Consider the following 18079-nt stretch of genomic DNA (forward strand, 5'->3'; position numbering starts at 1 on the left):
TTTAATTCAAGTTGAATGTGGGTCGGTAAATGATTATTTTGTGTCGAGTAGATTGGCTGTTGGAAAGAATAGGGCAGATATTAGCATGTACTGATGAAAATATTGATGAAGGTGGCAGAACTAACTTGTAGATAATTCGCCATCAAATTCTACTCAGTACCAGTGATGACAGTACAGCAGAAGAGTCCGCAGCGGTAGACCAAACTGGGACGGGAAAATCTGGACGTCCCAAGATATTTTTACCCAGGGAGTCCTCTCCGCACTAGTGATGTGCAGTTCACGAACGAATCGTTCTTTTTGAACGACTCACTAAGGTGAACGATGGGAATCGGATCAGAGACCCCATTGAATCGGTTCTTTTGATTCACCCCATGAACAAGCTGCGTGGCGCACAGGAGTCGAGTTACCAGCCTATCAAAACTCATGAAGTGATTCCTTACCTCTCGAATCTGGCTGATTTATTCGTTGTAACAAGGAAACCGGGTTGTCTCTCAACTCGTTGAGTGTTATGAAACTGAAGACCGTATGTGCCATGTTGGATCCAAATTCCCGCTTACTTAGTGCAGGATAAGAACTCTGTGTGAGCCAAAATGGCGTCAGTTACATCCTCCAGACCAGAGCTATGTATCTCTGATCCAGACGGTGTGAACTTTCTAGAGAGCTGCATCACGCTGTCAGAAACTCAGATTACAAGTTTGTGCACCAGAATTATTATTTTTCTTACAGTTCTTCTTAGTTTACTGTGTACGTAACCTTGTGTAAGTCTGCCATACAAATAAATAATAAAATGAATCACTACTAGTTGTAGCCTGTGTGTTTGTTATTTTTTATACACATACAAAATTAATCATATCTATAGTTAACTATTTTATACAAATTATGATTAATACTTCTAAGTCATCTTGAGTAAAGTCAGCCAAATTACTAAATAATAATAATAATAATAATAATAATAATAATAATAATAATAATAATAATAATAATAATAATAATAATAATTGAGATACACACCTCATTTCCAAAATAAATAAATACAAACATCTACTGGTATTGTAACGTTATTGTACCCAAGGCTTAAGTATATAAGTTGTGATTACATATTTGACCTTGAGGAATGAATGCATTTTATAGATGACGATTTACAACTACAGTTAAATATTTTATAATTTAATAATGACGGTGATTCACCTTAGTCCACAAGGTGACACGTAGTATCAGCTCCGATACAGCGACCTTTTAGGAGGATATTGCACATTCTAATGGATGCCGTTCTTAAACGTCTATTATATTTTACATTATTAAATATACATTTTCTAAATGTTATTTTACTGTGGTAAATACTAAATATATACACATTTAAACTTTGCATATAAAATGTACATGTTGCGGTTATGGGTGTGCTTCAACGTGTGATTGATCACATGACTAATCCCTAAAGGTTTACTGGATAGAAGAGGAATTGGGCAAACAGCGTTTTGCTCTGTGCTGAATAAATACACTATGTAACACATTTTTTGTTCCTGGGTAGTAAGTGTTATTTCCTAATTGCTTATGCCTCAAAAGTATAGAAAATGGCTATTATTCCCCACAAACTTTGCTTTTGTGACCAGGACAGTGGTATTTTGAAATTTACCTATTTCCAATGAGAAAACAGGCGAATTTGTGTCTTTTTGTTCACATAAAGTCAGAAAAAAACAACATATGAATCCAAATGAACATGTATTTATACTAAAGTAATACAAAAATGACTACAAAAGATTTAGAAGTGAGTAGTTTTTCGAGATTTACGATTATGCTGTAAATCACTTTCACGAATCAGCCCCCAAATGTAGTCTCCCATCATGTTCTCGTTATACTGTCCTTCATTGACAGCTCATCCAGGAGCCTCAAAGCCATGCCCATAATGGTAACAAGTACCCGTCTCTTCCACTGGCTCACTCGGTGCACCTCAAAGAGGATTACAACAGCATCAAGACCTTGCTGGATGCCTTGAAGTATGATGAGTAAGGCCGAAAACTATGTGGAGCTGGTTGAGACTCTGGTGAAGAACTACGGCACAATGGGCTGTAGGATGTCCCTCAAAGTCCATATCCTTGATGCTCATCTTGATAAATTCAAGGAGAACATGGGAGCATACTCGGAGGAGCAAGGCGAGTGCTTCCACCAGGATATACTGGACTTTGAACGCCGCTACCAAGGACAGTTATGTTATCTCTACTGTTATTTTATCTCTAGGATTCCATATATATATATATATATATATATATATATATATATATAAATGTATTTTTTTGTTAAACTATATTTAATGTTTATGAACCCAGTCAACCAAATATAGATTCTCCCTAGCTTTTGTGATGTGCATTTCGTGAACGACTCGTTCTTTCCGGTTGAAATAAACCTGCGTAAACAATCTTAATGCGGTCTACATTGATTGGTTTTGTGTCACTGAATCAGTGAATCAAATGAAAGAGATGAATCGACTCACCAAACTGAACCAAATGGAGACACTAAAAAGAATTGAACTGCCCATCATTGCTCCGCACTACTACCAGGCAAAGTTAATAGATCACAGAGTCACCCATCGAGCATGATTGACGGTAGCTCGAAATACAAGGGTGAAAAGATTGTGCCAAAATGAAAAGACGAAATAAATAAAGAAATAAAAAACGAAATAAAAAATGAAATAAATACTTATTTATGTATTTATTTCGTTTTATATTTATTTATATTTGTATGTATTTATTTCGTTATTTATTTATTTCGAATTTTTATTTATTTTTTAATTTTGGCACAAAATTATCCTCCATACAGTACAGCAGCCACATATACGAAATTTCCTAACTAGAAAATAAAAATGTCACATTTTTCATCTGGGTTTTCTGCGTTTACTCTAAAAATCTGGACAAATGGCGTCCCGACAGTACCTCGATCGGGACGCGGGACAAAGCCCCTAATATCAGGATTATGCCAATTTGATCTGGATGTCTGGTCACCCTACATAGCCATACTTAAAAATAAAATAATAATAATAATAATAATAATAATAATAATAATAATAATAATAATAATAATAATAATAATATCACGCAATTACGTGATTACTATCGCGTAATTTTGTGATGGGCAATGATCGTGTAATTCGAGGTCCTTGTCCTCCATAAACACAAGGTGGCGTAGTCAAATTACTAACATCGATTTTGCTCTATATATATAAAGACCTGCTACACGATCACATTTGCCCATGTAGAATATTTATGCTGTTATATGTTGTTAAAGTAAATAAATACTGTTTGTTTTAAAACATATTTTTGGTTGTACCATTAGTTTACTAAGAGTATACAAAACTAGTATCACGTGACACACTTGCAGAACTTGAATGTCAAGTAAATGTAATGACGTGCAGTTGCGCATCATGACCACAAGGTGTCAGTAATAGATTTGATAGTAACCCAGCGAACACAATGATGTTTCCAGAACGTTAGGAGAATGTTATTCGAAAGTCAGGATAACATTAAGTAATGTTTAAAGAACATTTTTTTGGAAGGTTTTCGTAATGTTACGAGAACGTTCGTAACTAATGTTATGAAATAACATTAACACTGCTTTCAGGTAACATTGCCAACGACACAAAATGATGAATTTATTCCCAGTTAATTAGGGTCCCTCTTGTAAATGTACTCCCTACTATCCTACCCGCCAATCTCCCGATCCTGCTCTCCTACAGCAGCGGCCTCTTCAATAAAGACAAACACACAACTAACCCAATTACATGAGAGGATTCTGGAGATATCAAAAGCTCTGGGTACAGAGCAACACACACACACACACACACACACACACACACACACACACACACACACACAGGTATGGAGAGGTCACATGAGGTTTATTATGAATGCATCCAAAACTGATACTGAACTTGAAACCCAGAGTGTTTATAAGAATTCAAAAGCTCACTTCAGAGGAATGATTGCCCGGCTTCACTGTCAGTTCCACGAAGTTGCCTTGAAAAGAAAAGGGTTGGGTTAAAATGACAGTTTGGAGAAAGCACATGCACAAGTAAAAACGTACGTTCACTTAGATTTGAATGAACATGAGCGTGATTCACCTGTCGCTCCTTTCCTCCTGTGTGAGGCGTGAATCTCAGCGTCTCTGCGATGAGGTCTTCCACGTCGCTGGCCTTCACACGTCTGTCCGTCCCATAAACTGCTTCTACAAAACAAAAGAGCTGGAGACAGAGATTAATAACCCTGAAAATAAGAGTCTAAACGACCGAAAACATCATCCCAAAAGCTTTGTTCAAGATCATTCAAATTAAACTGTACAATGCTCATTTGCAGCAGCTTTTTCATTTATGTTAACAATTGAATGAAAAAGTCTTCCCTCGATATGAATTTACATATTTTCATAAACTAAATTAGACATAATCTACTTGGATGAGTCTTAAATTACAATATTGGAATACAAGAAATATGAAAATGGCAAATCTAAATATATCTGAATATACAGAGAAAACAGAATTAGTGGAAATGATTCTGCAGAGGCCAAGACCCTGAAAAGGCTTTTTTCCTTTCCTGCCTTTAGGCTGTATTGAGCCCAGAGGCAATGTGACCTCAACGCCCCAGACCTGCCAACCTTGACATTTCTTTTTGAGTAGCACTCTTTCACGCGGACATCTCGGCTTCCCCTCAGAATTGCTTTAGGGTATCAAACAGCTAAATGCTACACTCTGGAGAGTTCTGAGGATGAAATTATCAGTAAAAAAATAATAAGATTAGATTGTTTCAGTTTAAATTTAATTTTGTTTACCTTAGTATAGATGAAACCTTTTTAATTTATACCAACTGAAAATTATTTCAAGTACAGAAAATAGCCATTTTTGTAGTATCTTGGTATTTTATTTACTTTCAAAACATAACAAATTGAAATGTACAAGCTTCTAAAAACAGGAAACAAAGCACTTTCAAAAAAGGAAAAAACCCTTGTAAATAGTCACTGAGTCAGCACCAAATGTAACAGCTATCCACAAAGTGAGTGTTTGGAACAGAAAGGAATCCAACAGGTCAAACTGCACTTTCAGATCTTGAATGTTTAGCTTCATAGGTGGCTGACCTGGCTTTCCTGAGCAAGGTGTCACTAAAGGTTTGTGTGTGACACACTTGCTGCTTCGCTGACATCATGACTTTGTGCGTTACCAGTGATCTTAGCATGTCTGTGCTCAGGCTGGCTCTGTGTTGGGTTTTGTTTTTGGTCTCCAAGCTGAACACTCTTTCACAGTCAGCATTACTGTGGAAGATGACCAAAATGCAGAGCGCGGTAACATTACAGTAATGCCCGATTCTTTTGGACAGAAATATAAAGTTTCCTTCTACAGGACTCCTGCTGATCCAGACAGGAGGGTAAAATGGATTTCAGCGATTAAAAGAGAAAAAAACCGAAAAAGACTGGACCCATTCGTTTGCAGTGAGCGCTTCATAAAAAGTTAATATCAGTAAGCATATATTAGTAGTTCTGATATTACGTTATTATTATTAGTCTTAGTAGTATTAAGTCCAACTTTAACACGCTTACTTGTATGGCCGTTTTTTTCATAAATATTTAGCTATACACTTAGAGGATTACACTTATGCTGGTCGATTATTACCAGTCCTTATATAATTTTTTTTTACCGTTAACAAAATCGATAATGCTACATTAATGATCGTACTGAACTTCAATATAAAATCACAAACCAGCCGTTTATGACTTAAAGCACAACGAGAGAGGGAGAGAGGGGGCGGGGCAGAGAAGGAGGCGGAGACGCTGCTAGGCAACCGGCTCCTGAACATTCCACTCCGCTGAGCAGAGACCGTTAGGATTTAAAAATGCCAAAGTTCCGAGCGGCGTCAGGCGCTTCGTTTAATTAACACACCGTTGCTGATATTTTAATTTTGAAGATAACCATATTTTAAATACTCAAATAGCACTGTATTAAAAAATACTTTACTTCAGTTCCAGACCGTTTTCCAACAAATAAAAGAAGGTACGTATTTATAATAAGTATATTTGTTATGATATTAAAACTAAACGAATGTGCTACAGTCTGGTGTATCATGTATTTGTTTATAAAATGTTGCAGTGTTTCTTTTTTTTAATATTAATATTTTATTGTTTTCACAAAATAACATCCATTCATTATCAGTTGATCTGCTAGTGTAATCAAATCTCAATATTACTCGTCAGTAATTCATACATAGACACGCTGTGGTAACTTCAAGAAGTTAAAATGTAAGGCTGGATTACAGTTTAACCAAATAAATAAATAAATACATTAATAACGACATGAAACAAAAATACGTTTTGGTAGCTCATACGTATTTAAATTACAAAATGCGACCCGTTTTAGAAATGGATTTATATACTAACTGCCGTATTAATGTAAAATGATATTTCAGAGTGTTTGAGGTGCAGACTCGCATAGGTGATTTGTAAAATCCAGTAGTGTTGTAGCGGTCCGTGTGTTTGTGTTTCGTGTTGTGTATTCGCTCTTGTCTCCCCTGTCTGGGTGCTGTTATTACCGCTGTATTGTGTTCCTCCCCTCGTCTGTATTCCCTGTAGCTGCGGGTTCGCTCTGTCTCTGTGGCTGTGCGAGCTGTCCTGCACGCAGGGTGCGCCCTGCTCCCTGTCATTGGCTGTTAGTTGTGTGTGCCCATTGGTCCTGGTGTGCGGCTGGGGACCAATGGGATAGCTGTTCGCTCCGGCACCTGATTAGCATAAAGGGGCGTGGTTGAGTTATAAAAGGGGGCGTTGCACGCTGTGTTTTGTTGTTGTTCCAGGTTAAGCAGCGAAGCGTGTGGAGCAGTGATATGCAGGGTGCTGCTGAGAGATGGCAGTTTAAATGCAGCTTTGACCCTGAAAGCAGCGTGTTGTCTCCTTCTCTTCTGTCTACTGCGTGAAACCCTACAATGTGTTAAGAAACTATAACGCCACGTTTTTTAGCACTCGGGGGGGGGGGAAGCAGAAATGATTCATTTGGAAAGAATTCGCAGTGAGATTATTTGGATAAATACTCAGAATTATAGATGCATGGACTTTTGATTAAAATATACCCACATGTATTTTTGTTTCATGTCGTAATTTATTTATTTGTGTATTTATTTAAACTTTAACTGGCGCTTTCATTTTGAACCTCTTGCTGGTGCCACGGCTTGTCTGTATCTATTCACTGATATTTGAGATTGTGTTCAGTACACACTAGCAGCTGAGCTGATAATCTTATTGATGTAATTTTGTGAAAACAATAAAGCGTTAATACTGTATTAAAAAAATGACTCGCTGTGTTGTAACTTGTGCGGGTGATGTCATAGGTTGTCATGGCAGCGCCGCTCATCACGGGAGGGGTTATCCGGGACAAACGCTTCCTTCACTGGGTCGGAGAAACGCTGGAGTTCCGCTGGCTTCTCAATAAGGATCCCGAGGTATCCAACCTGAATATCTAAATCAATACAGTGACAACAAAGGAATGTGACATCTAACCCTAATGACTACATTAATGAAGCAGTAATACACGACAGGGTGTGTGTGTTATGTGGCAAAGTGCCCCGCCCCTGTGTGCATTTGTGTGTTTTGTGTATGTATGCGTGCGTATGTTAATGTTGGTGTATAGATTGGTACACGGGATATAAACGGGTCTGTGTTTCACGTATATTTAAAAAGTGTAGATTTGTATGTAGGCACGAGGAGAGCACAAATCACTTCACGTGCTGGTTAAATGTAATATGTGAGCACGGGGTTGCACAGAATTAATTCACGTGCTGGGATTCAAGTGAATAATTAATTAGTAATTGAATCCCAGCACAACAGTATAAATAGGCACATTTTTAGTCAGTCAGGGTTTGGGTGTTCGGTGAGTGGAGAACGGGATTGGAGACGGAGGTAGTAATTGTTAGAATAAGAGTAATAGTTAACGTGTTTTCACTCACCGTGTTTGTTCGTCTGTCTGTCCTGCACCGTCTGTTTAGTGTTTAGTCGTTTTGTATGTCTGTTTATTTTGGCGTCAAGTGCCGTGTCCTGTTTTTGTGCTGTTTGAAACCTTTTATTTTGATAATAAACGCTGAGTGCAGCCATTGCACTCAGCTCATCACCATCACCGTCTGTCTGTGTTTGAATTCCTTCCTGCTTCCGGTCTGACGCCACCCACTCTGGCCGTCTTTGTGACATTTATCATGAGGTAATATCACCACACCTTGGGCGCGTTGTGAGGCACTAGACGAAGTGGAGTTCTTCAACCGTCCAGGAAGTGAGGATATTACCTCATGATAACACACACACCCTGGAGTGTATTAATGCTATTATTAAATGGGTCTGTGAGTGTGTTGTTTTTGGTAAATGAAGACTTTAAACTTTATTTTAATAATTTTTTTTGTGGTTTTGTAGTTAATCTCAGGGATTGCTGTCATGCTGACTCGAGTGGTGTTGTAGTTAATCTCAGGGATTGCTGTCATGCTGACTCGAGTGGTGTTGTAGTTAATCTCAGGGATTGCTGTCATGCTGATTGACTCGAGTGGTGTTGTAGTTAATCTCAGGGATTGCTGTCATGCTGACTGACTCGAGTGGTGTTGTAATTAATCTCAGGGATTGCTGTCATGCTGACTCGAGTGGTGTTGTAGTTAATCTCAGGGATTGCTGTCATGCTGATTGACTCGAGTGGTGTTGTAGTTAATCTCAGGGATTGCTGTCATGCTGACTCGAGTGGTGTTGTAGTTAATCTCAGGGATTGCTGTCATGCTGACTCGAGTGGTGTTGTAGTTAATCTCAGGGATTGCTGTCATGCTGACTGACTCGAGTGGTGTTGTAGTTAATCTCAGGGATTGCTGTCATGCTGACTCGAGTGGTGTTGTAGTTAATCTCAGGGATTGCTATCATGCTGACTCGAGTGGTGTTGTAGTTAATCTCAGGGATTGCTGTCATGCTGACTCGAGTGGTGTTGTAGTTAATCTCAGGGATTGCTGTCATGCTGACTGACTCGAGTGGTTTTGTTTACCCAGGCGTACAGGTGCAGTTGGCGTATCGATTTTATTTACTGTGATGAGGCCGCTTCACAGAAAGAAGTTCCGCACTGTTGTGTTATCACCAGATATCTAATGGCTGGGGAGAATCTAGTATTTTCACAAATTGTTTGTACCCATTTCATAATAACAAATAACATGATGTCTAAACCTAATATCTAAATGAATAACAGCAAATCAATATGACATCTAAACCTAATATCTAATAAATAGGGTGACCAGATTTTCAAAGCTGAAAACCGGGACACATTGTTAAATAATTGACAAGACTAATTAAACCATTTAAATACAGGCTGTTTTAATGGCTATTTAAACAGCATATCCATCCTGTCACTGGCAGCTCTTTTATTTATTTCATTTTCTTAAGCAGATAGCTCATTTCAGTTCACTCCTGGGTGTATCATTTGCGGCTATTTAGTTTAAGTAGCCATATTGTGTTATATACGTATTGCTACTTTTACATTGAGTTTAATAATAATAATAATAATAATAATAATAATAATAATAATAACTCAATACATTCACGGTTTGGCATTTCTTTCTTTTTGTTTCTATTTTTACTCCCTGTGTCGGGACGGCTCTGTTTCTTGACGGTGTTGATGTGTTTAACCTGGTGGATTCGGATGCTTGCATCCTCTCACTGCTCTGCCTAGTGTCTGGACTAAATCCCACCAGAACTGAGCAGCTACGAAATTACTGTGTTAGACCCAATTAGATTCATATTGAATATAAACTCAATGGAAACATAAGGCACACTGAGGAATAAGCATATATGTCTGTGTTAATCACTTTATAAAAATATTGCTCTTGATTATCCTTGTGTCTTTTTATTGTCTTCCCATACAGACAACAGCCTGCCACAGAGAACAAGCAGACATGCATCACCTGAGCTCCTTCAATCCAATGGTGAGCACCATGTCTATCACTAATTGTTAACAATCTTCAAACTCACAGATCCTGTATGTAGAAGCATTTTCATTAGCAAAGAATACTTAAAAGATACAAGTTCACTTTACCAGCAGTGTGCACCCCGCTACCCAAAATGATATATCACACTCAAAAAAACAACAAATGTATAAATACAGATTTCATTCTTATGCCATTCCCCGATCCCTGACAAGCAGATACACACAGATTGAATAAACATTGAGTTATGAGGTAGTTTTATCTGTCCATTTACGAAAAGAAAGTGAATCAGTTTTTAGTTTGCAGTTTCGTTTTTAAAGCTAGTGTGGGTGGAGAACCGCTTTCTGGCTGAGTGAAGTTTAAACAGCGTGTCTTACTACAGTCAGAGAGAGAATTAGGGTAGGGTGAGCTATGGGGCCCCCCTTAAGGAAAATTCCATATCTGTCATATAAACGAATGTACATTTCAACCCTTTTTATGTTCTAAATAAACTTATATGCAGCCTCCATAGCTGAATATAAGCAGGAGTCTCTAGTGATCTCATAAATGCACAAAAAAACAAAAATCACATTTCTGAGAAGGGGGGCTTCTTACCCCCACATGCCACTCCAATATATGTGCACTCAGAAACACACGTCACTCAAACGTTTTAACAATTTAATGATCTTTTATTAACATCATTTTAATTCCAATAACACCAACAAGAAGGGATATTTTTAAATATTCCTGCGTATATGATGATGCTCTGTTTTTTCTTATGTGTGTTCGAGGCATAGTGCTGAATCTGGAGGAGAAATACACATAAAATCAATGAGTAACAGTATAGCTTCTGAGTGCTACCATTGTGATACTACTGTGACTGTGAATTAATAATCTTTCATCATCCAACCGACATGTGGGACAGTTTGAAATCTGCTTTTATTAAAGAAAGTCAAAAGGTATAAAGATTTTAATCTTGGAGACTAAAATACCAAGATCAGATTGGAGCTAATAATAATAATAATAATAATAATAATGGCTGCTTAGTACTGAACAATCTCAATTCTATAACTTTTTAACTTTGGCATTTTTCATTGTACACACGTTTTTCATTCAAACTACAACACAAGCTAAGACTGTGCTATAGCCGTCCTTGACAAACTTCCATTAGGGCCCAGCTAGATAGTCACTGTAGAATTTGGGTAGGCCTAAATAAACTTCTCCTAGTAATACGATACAAAGTGTCATATTTTCTTAAATCCCTCCTAGCTTGCAATTTACTTCATCATGGAGGTAAGAGGCCTCCCATAGGCTTCTAACCCCAAACAGTGGGGGGGAGGCCTCTCACCCAAAACACAGACATTTTGTTTTCATTGTTTTAAGGCCTGTGCATAACTAGCACCTACACAAACATAACATTATCATGAAGCCAATAGTTCAATTTGAATATACCTCCTTAAACCTTCAGACCTCACAGTGTTCACACCATGCAACCAAATTGAAAAAAAATAATAATAAGAGTAAAAAGTTTAAGAAATTCTCACATGTGGTTGTCTGTTGAGCTGCAAAAACTGATAGCAGGTTCGTTTAGAGGGCGGCAGTCACTTCTGATTACATCATTTCCTGTTAGCACCAGGACAAAAAGGCCTCTTACCCCACATAGGCCTCTTACCCCACCCTACCCTACGTTTCTCCATCACAGACTTACAGTGCTTATCAAACAATAATATAAAATGTGTAATTTAAACAACAACTCTGCAGAACAGAAACTAATAGGATAGATGAAGGCAGAAGATAAGTTTTGCCTACAAGTGGATTATTATTATTACTACCGTGGTTACATGGAAAGGCATAAGCTTCCGTCCACACAGCTTTTTTTACAAGATATACTGAAACACACGCTGATCAATCTGTCCCTTCTTTATTAATCCAGAGAGATGGAAGATGTAATCCACTAAATAATGATACACTTCAGCAAGTAAGTGATAGTTCCTAACCACAATCACAACATGAAGGACAGATACCAGTCAGAAGTCAAAGGGCATGGGTCAAAATCCCGGATAATGAACAATGAATGGCACTGTTTTGATTTACTGTAACCGACTTCCTAGTTGTTACGAATGTATAAATGAGTGAACAGATTTCAGGACACAAGATTAAAAACCTTTATTAGTGATTAACAAAATCCTGCCTAACCCAAAAAACATTTAATATAAGTTGGCTCCCAAAAAGGAAAAGAGTATTATTCCTTCCTAAAGAGCTGAAATAATAACTCATGTTCGTAACAGTGTGGCAGACACCTATATGAACATAGCACATTTAAAAAATATATATATATAATATAGAATCACCTGCTACAGTGGTAAAAACACATGATAATATTTTAAGCTTTCTGGATTAGAATAATCAATTGAATTAGACATAAATGTGACAATATTGTTTAAACACCCTGCAAGTCATCATGTTTTGCCATGTTATGTTTGGATAACTTCCATGTCCAGACAACAATTCTTCAACTTAGCTTTTTCAGACAAATTTATCCACACTATATTTCCAGTGTGTGTTATCTCATTTTAATATTTAATCTCAAAGAAATCAAGCTGCAACTTGTCAATTTACTCAAACATTAGCAAGGAAATGCCCATATATATATATATATATATATATATATATATATACACACACACACACACATGCATATTGTAAATGTAGCCTACCTGCTGAGGCTTACTTTTCACACTTTTAACACAGAGCCAGACACAGAAAGGTACTTTAGCACTTGTGTGCACTTTTATTATTTATAATAACAAAGAAAATAAACAAAACAAAAACCAAACTCCTTTTCGGAGCACTAACTAAAACTTCCTCCGGCAACTAACTATGGCTGGACGGCTAAGCCAAACCAAGCCCCTTTTTAAACACACAGTTCACACACAGTGCCTTCTTCAGGGCTCTTCAGCAGCTGGCTTGTGCTTCTTCAGACAGTCTGCCTACAGCTGCTACTCCATCAGCCCTGACTGCAGGGCTTCTTCTGCTCTTATGCAGGGCTTAATTGGTCTCAGGTGCTTCCCACTTCCTCTGCAGTCCTGTTGCCTTCTGGGTAATGTAGTTCTGCTGGTTCCTCCAGGACTACATTTTTTCCTCTTCCTCCCCCTACTCTGCCACAGTATATATTTGTGTATATATGTATTGCACTTTGTTCTTTATTGCTATTCATTTAATAGCAGTGCTATATGTGTCCAGGTTTATACTGCAGTAGGGGGTTCACTCAATTGCAGGAAGGTTCACATTGTGTGTTTTTCACATCATTTCATGGAGTTATTTTATTGTATGTGTAAAACACTGTAGACACAATAAAAGGAGTAATGAAGTGGTGCCCCTCGATGTGCTATCCTCTAGAATCACCGCTGTGCAGGGCTTCGAGGTTGTGTTACTGGTAATATGTAGGCCTGGTGATTTCTTTTGTTGTTTTTACTTATCTTTGAAAGTCACCTTCTGGTACCATTTCACTGTGACAGACACGTTTACTGTGAAAGATAAGACCCCATTATTAACACATACCATTAATAATAATGAAACAGATCTGTTAACACGATAGCAACCTAAACTAAAGCTTTAACACTATAGCAAATAAAGACTAACAATTGCAAGACAATAGCATTTATCTTTACCATGAAGCCTCCCACTTCACACTTCAGAATTGGGCACACACACAGACGCACACTCTTTATTGCTAACTTCAATACATAATAAACTTGACATGTACTTTCGGCTGCTGAAATGCAGATGAGCCTGCATCCTGTTGACAGTGCTATGGCAGGTGAGTCAATCCCAGTGTGGCTCTACACCCTATTGACAGTGCTATGGCAGGTGAATCAATCCCAGTGTGGCTCTACACCCTATTGACAGTGCTATGGCAGGAGAATCAGTCCCAGTGTGGCTCTACACCCTATTGACAGTGTTATGGCGGGTGAGTCAGTCCCAGTGTGGCTCTACACCCTATTGACAGTGCTATGGCAGGAGAGTCAGTCCCAGTGTGGCTCTACACCCTATTGACAGTGCTATGGCAGGAGAATCAGTCCCAGTGTGGCTCTACACCCTATTGACAGTGTTATGGTGGGTGAGTCAGTCCCAGTGTGGCTCTACACCCTGTTGACAGTGCTATGGCAGGAGAATCAGTCCCAGTGTGGCTCTACACCCTATTGACAGTGCTATGGCAGGTGAATCAATCCCAGTGTGGCTCTACACCCTATTGACAGTGCTATGGCAGGAGAATCAGTCCCAGTGTGGCTCTACACCCTATTGACAGTGCTATGGTGGGCGAGTCAGTCCCAGTGTGGCTCTACACCCTATTGACAGTGCTATGGCAGGGGTTCCTATTCTTTCCCATCCTCTGTCCATACAGACAGACACACAAACACACACACTCTGACACACACACACACAGTGTCAGTGCTATAACACAGTGTCTGGGTATTACTAGCTTCAGTACCCCAGGATTTTCAATTAGGTTTAAAGTATGTGGCACTTACAAGGTGGTGGAGAGTGGGAGAGGGGTGTCCCCGTCCCACTTGGACATTTTTGAAAAGGGGATTAAAATGGTATTTAATCCCAACACAGTGTGTTACGGGACTCCAATATACAGAAAGATAACACAAGCAGTTTATTTTATGCAGCTACATCGACTTTAAATGCATCAGCAATCTAGTACAGAGAGAACAAAATACAGTTCCATTAGGCTCTGTGAGGGCAGAGGCACACAGAGGCACACAGAGACACACAAGTCACAGAGAGGCACACGAGACACAGAGAGTCACAGAGACACACAGAGGCACTGGAACAGAGACACAGAGAAACACATAGGCACACAGAGAGGCACAGAGACACACAGAGGCACTGGAACAGAGACACAGAGAAACACATAGGCTCACAGAGAGGCACTGGAACAGAGACAGAGAGAAACACATAGGCACACACAGAGGCACAGAGACACACAGAGGCACTGGAACAGAGACACAGAGAAACACATAGGCACACACAGAGGCACAGAGACACACAGAGGCACTGGAACAGAGACACAGAGAAACACATAGGCTCACAGAGAGGCACAGAGACACACAGAGGCACTGGAACAGAGACACAGAGAAACACATAGGCACACACAGAGGCACAGATACACACAGAGGCACTGGAACAGAGACACAGAGAAACACATAGGCACACAGAGAGGCACAGAGACACACAGAGGCACTGGAACAGAGACACAGAGAAACACATAGGCACACAGAGAGGCACAGAGACACAGAGAAACACATAGGCACACAGAGAGGCACAGAGACACACAGAGGCACTGGAACAGACACAGAGAAACACATAGGCACACAGAGAGGCACAGAGACACACAGAGGCACTGGAACAGAGACACAGAGAAACACATAGGCTCACAGAGAGGCACAGAGACACAGAGGCACTGGAACAGAGACACAGAGAAACACATAGGCTCACAGAGAGGCACAGAGACACACAGAGGCACTGGAACAGAGACACAGAGAAACACATAGGCACACAGAGAGGCACAGAGACACACAGAGGCACTGGAACAGAGACACAGAGAAACACATAGGCACACAGAGACACACAGAGGCACTGGAACAGATGGTCTTCTATCGCTTCTCCTCTTCTACGGCTGCTCACTAACCTATTCCTCACTCACTTCTTACACACCCTCTCACTACGTGACCTTGTGATCTAAACTCCTTCTTCAGCTTACTTTACAACTTATTTACAGCTTATTTTACAGCCTATTTTACGATCCTCCATCCTATCTCCTCAGGACACTGTTGATAGTTTCTGTGATTAACGTCTATTTCCATGAGATATGGTGCAAATGTTTCATATCATCCTCTAGCTCTCATTCACTCCTCTCGAGCTTGTTTTCAGAACAGAGACCACATGTGCAGTAATATTAACCCATAGCTTTTAACATCTTCAGTTCACTTTCCTGCACCTCTCTGTTACACTTTGGCATGAGCATTCTTTAGAACAACATTGTAAGAGTTTAGAAATCCAAATCTGCCTTTCCCTCTCCTTCTCTCTTCAAACCCTAACCTCTCCTTCTCTCTTCTAACCCTAACCTCTCCTTCTCTCTTCTAACCCTAACCTCTCCTTCTCTCTTCAAACCCTAACCTCTCCTTCTCTCTTCAAACCCTAACCTCTCCTTCTCTCTTCAAACCCTAACCTCTCCTTCTCTCTTCAAACCCTAACCTCTCCTTCTCTCTTCAAACCCTAACCTCTCCTTCTCTCTTCAAACCTTAACCTCTCCTTCTTTCTTCTAACCCTAACCTCTCCTTCTCTCTTCTAACCCTAACCTTTCCTTCTCTCTTCAAACCCTAACCTCTCCTTCTCTCTTATAACCCTAACCCTAACCTCTCCTTCTCTCTTCGAACCCTAACCTCTCCTTCTCTCTTCAAACCCTAACCCTAACCTCTCTTTCTCTCTTCAAACCCTAACCTCTCTTTCTCTCTTCAAACCCTAACCTCTCCTTCTCTCTTCAAACCCTAACCTCTCCTTCTCTTTTCAAACCCTAACCTCTCCTTCTCTTTTCAAACCCTAACCTCTCCTTCTCTCTTCAAACCCTAACCTCTCTTTCTCTCTTATAACCCTAACCTCTCTTTCTCTCTTATAACCCTAACCTCTCCTTCTCTCTTCTAACCCTAACCTCTCCTTCTCTCTTCTAACCCTAACCTCTCCTTCTCTTTTCAAACCCTAACCTCTCCTTCTCTCTTCAAACCCTAACCTCTCTTTCTCTCTTCTAACCCTAACCTCTCCTTCTCTCTTCTAACCCTAACCTCTCCTTCTCTCTTCTAACCCTAACGTCTCCTTCTCTCTTCTAACCCTAACCTCTCCTTCTCTCTTCTAACCCTAACCCTAACGTCTCCTTCTCTCTTCAAACCCTAACGTCTCCTTCTCTCTTCAAACCCTAACGTCTCCTTCTCTCTTCTAACCCTAACCTCTCCTTCTCTCTTCTAACCCTAACCCTAACCTCTCCTTCTCTCTTCTAACCCTAACCTCTCCTTCTCTTTTCAAACCCTAACCTCTCCTTCTCTCTTCAAACCCTAACCTCTCTTTCTCTCTTCTAACCCTAACCTCTCCTTCTCTCTTCTAACCCTAACCTCTCCTTCTCTCTTCTAACCCTAACGTCTCCTTCTCTCTTCTAACCCTAACCTCTCCTTCTCTCTTCTAACCCTAACCCTAACCTCTCCTTCTCTCTTCAAACCCTAACGTCTCCTTCTCTCTTCAAACCCTAACGTCTCCTTCTCTCTTCTAACCCTAACCTCTCCTTCTCTCTTCTAACCCTAACCCTAACCTCTCCTTCTCTCTTCAAACCCTAACGTCTCCTTCTCTCTTCAAACCCTAACCTCTCCTTCTCTCTTAAAACCCTAACCCTAACCTCTCCTTCTCTCTTCAAACCCTAACGTCTCCTTCTCTCTTCTAACCCTAACCTCTCCTTCTCTCTTCTAACCCTAACGTCTCCTTCTCTCTTCTAACCCTAACCTCTCCTTCTCTCTTCTAACCCTAACCCTAACCTCTCCTTCTCTCTTCAAACCCTAACCTCTCCTTCTCTCTTCAAACCCTAACGTCTCCTTCTCTCTTCAAACCCTAACCTCTCCTTCTCTCTTCAAACCCTAACCTCTCCTTCTCTCTTCTAACCCTAACCCTAACCTCTCCTTCTCTCTTCAAACCCTAACGTCTCCTTCTCTCTTCAAACCCTAACCTCTCCTTCTCTCTTCAAACCCTAACCTCTCCTTCTCTCTTCTAACCCTAACCCTAACCTCTCCTTCTCTTTTCAAACCCTAACCTCTCCTTCTCTCTTCAAACCCTAACCTCTCTTTCTCTCTTCTAACCCTAACCTCTCCTTCTCTCTTCTAACCCTAACCTCTCCTTCTCTCTTCTAACCCTAACGTCTCCTTCTCTCTTCTAACCCTAACCTCTCCTTCTCTCTTCTAACCCTAACCCTAACGTCTCCTTCTCTCTTCAAACCCTAACGTCTCCTTCTCTCTTCAAACCCTAACGTCTCCTTCTCTCTTCTAACCCTAACCTCTCCTTCTCTCTTCTAACCCTAACCCTAACCTCTCCTTCTCTCT

The 18079-nt window shown here is 39.9% G+C and overlaps 1 long non-coding RNA gene across 1 annotated transcript; it reads right to left on the reverse strand.

Moving 5' to 3' along the window:
* Window positions 1-3851: 3851 nt before the first annotated feature.
* LOC117969089 (uncharacterized) lies at window positions 3852-6652 on the reverse strand. The gene is made up of 3 exons (XR_009311527.1): window positions 6561-6652; window positions 4112-4231; window positions 3852-4007 (listed from the first exon to the last, which is right to left on the reverse strand). It is a non-coding gene; the product is annotated as an uncharacterized LOC117969089 (long non-coding RNA).
* Window positions 6653-18079: the final 11427 nt, after the last annotated feature.

This window comes from Acipenser ruthenus, chromosome 43 (genome assembly GCF_902713425.1).
Source record: "Acipenser ruthenus chromosome 43, fAciRut3.2 maternal haplotype, whole genome shotgun sequence".
NCBI classification, from domain to species: domain Eukaryota; kingdom Metazoa; phylum Chordata; class Actinopteri; order Acipenseriformes; family Acipenseridae; genus Acipenser; species Acipenser ruthenus.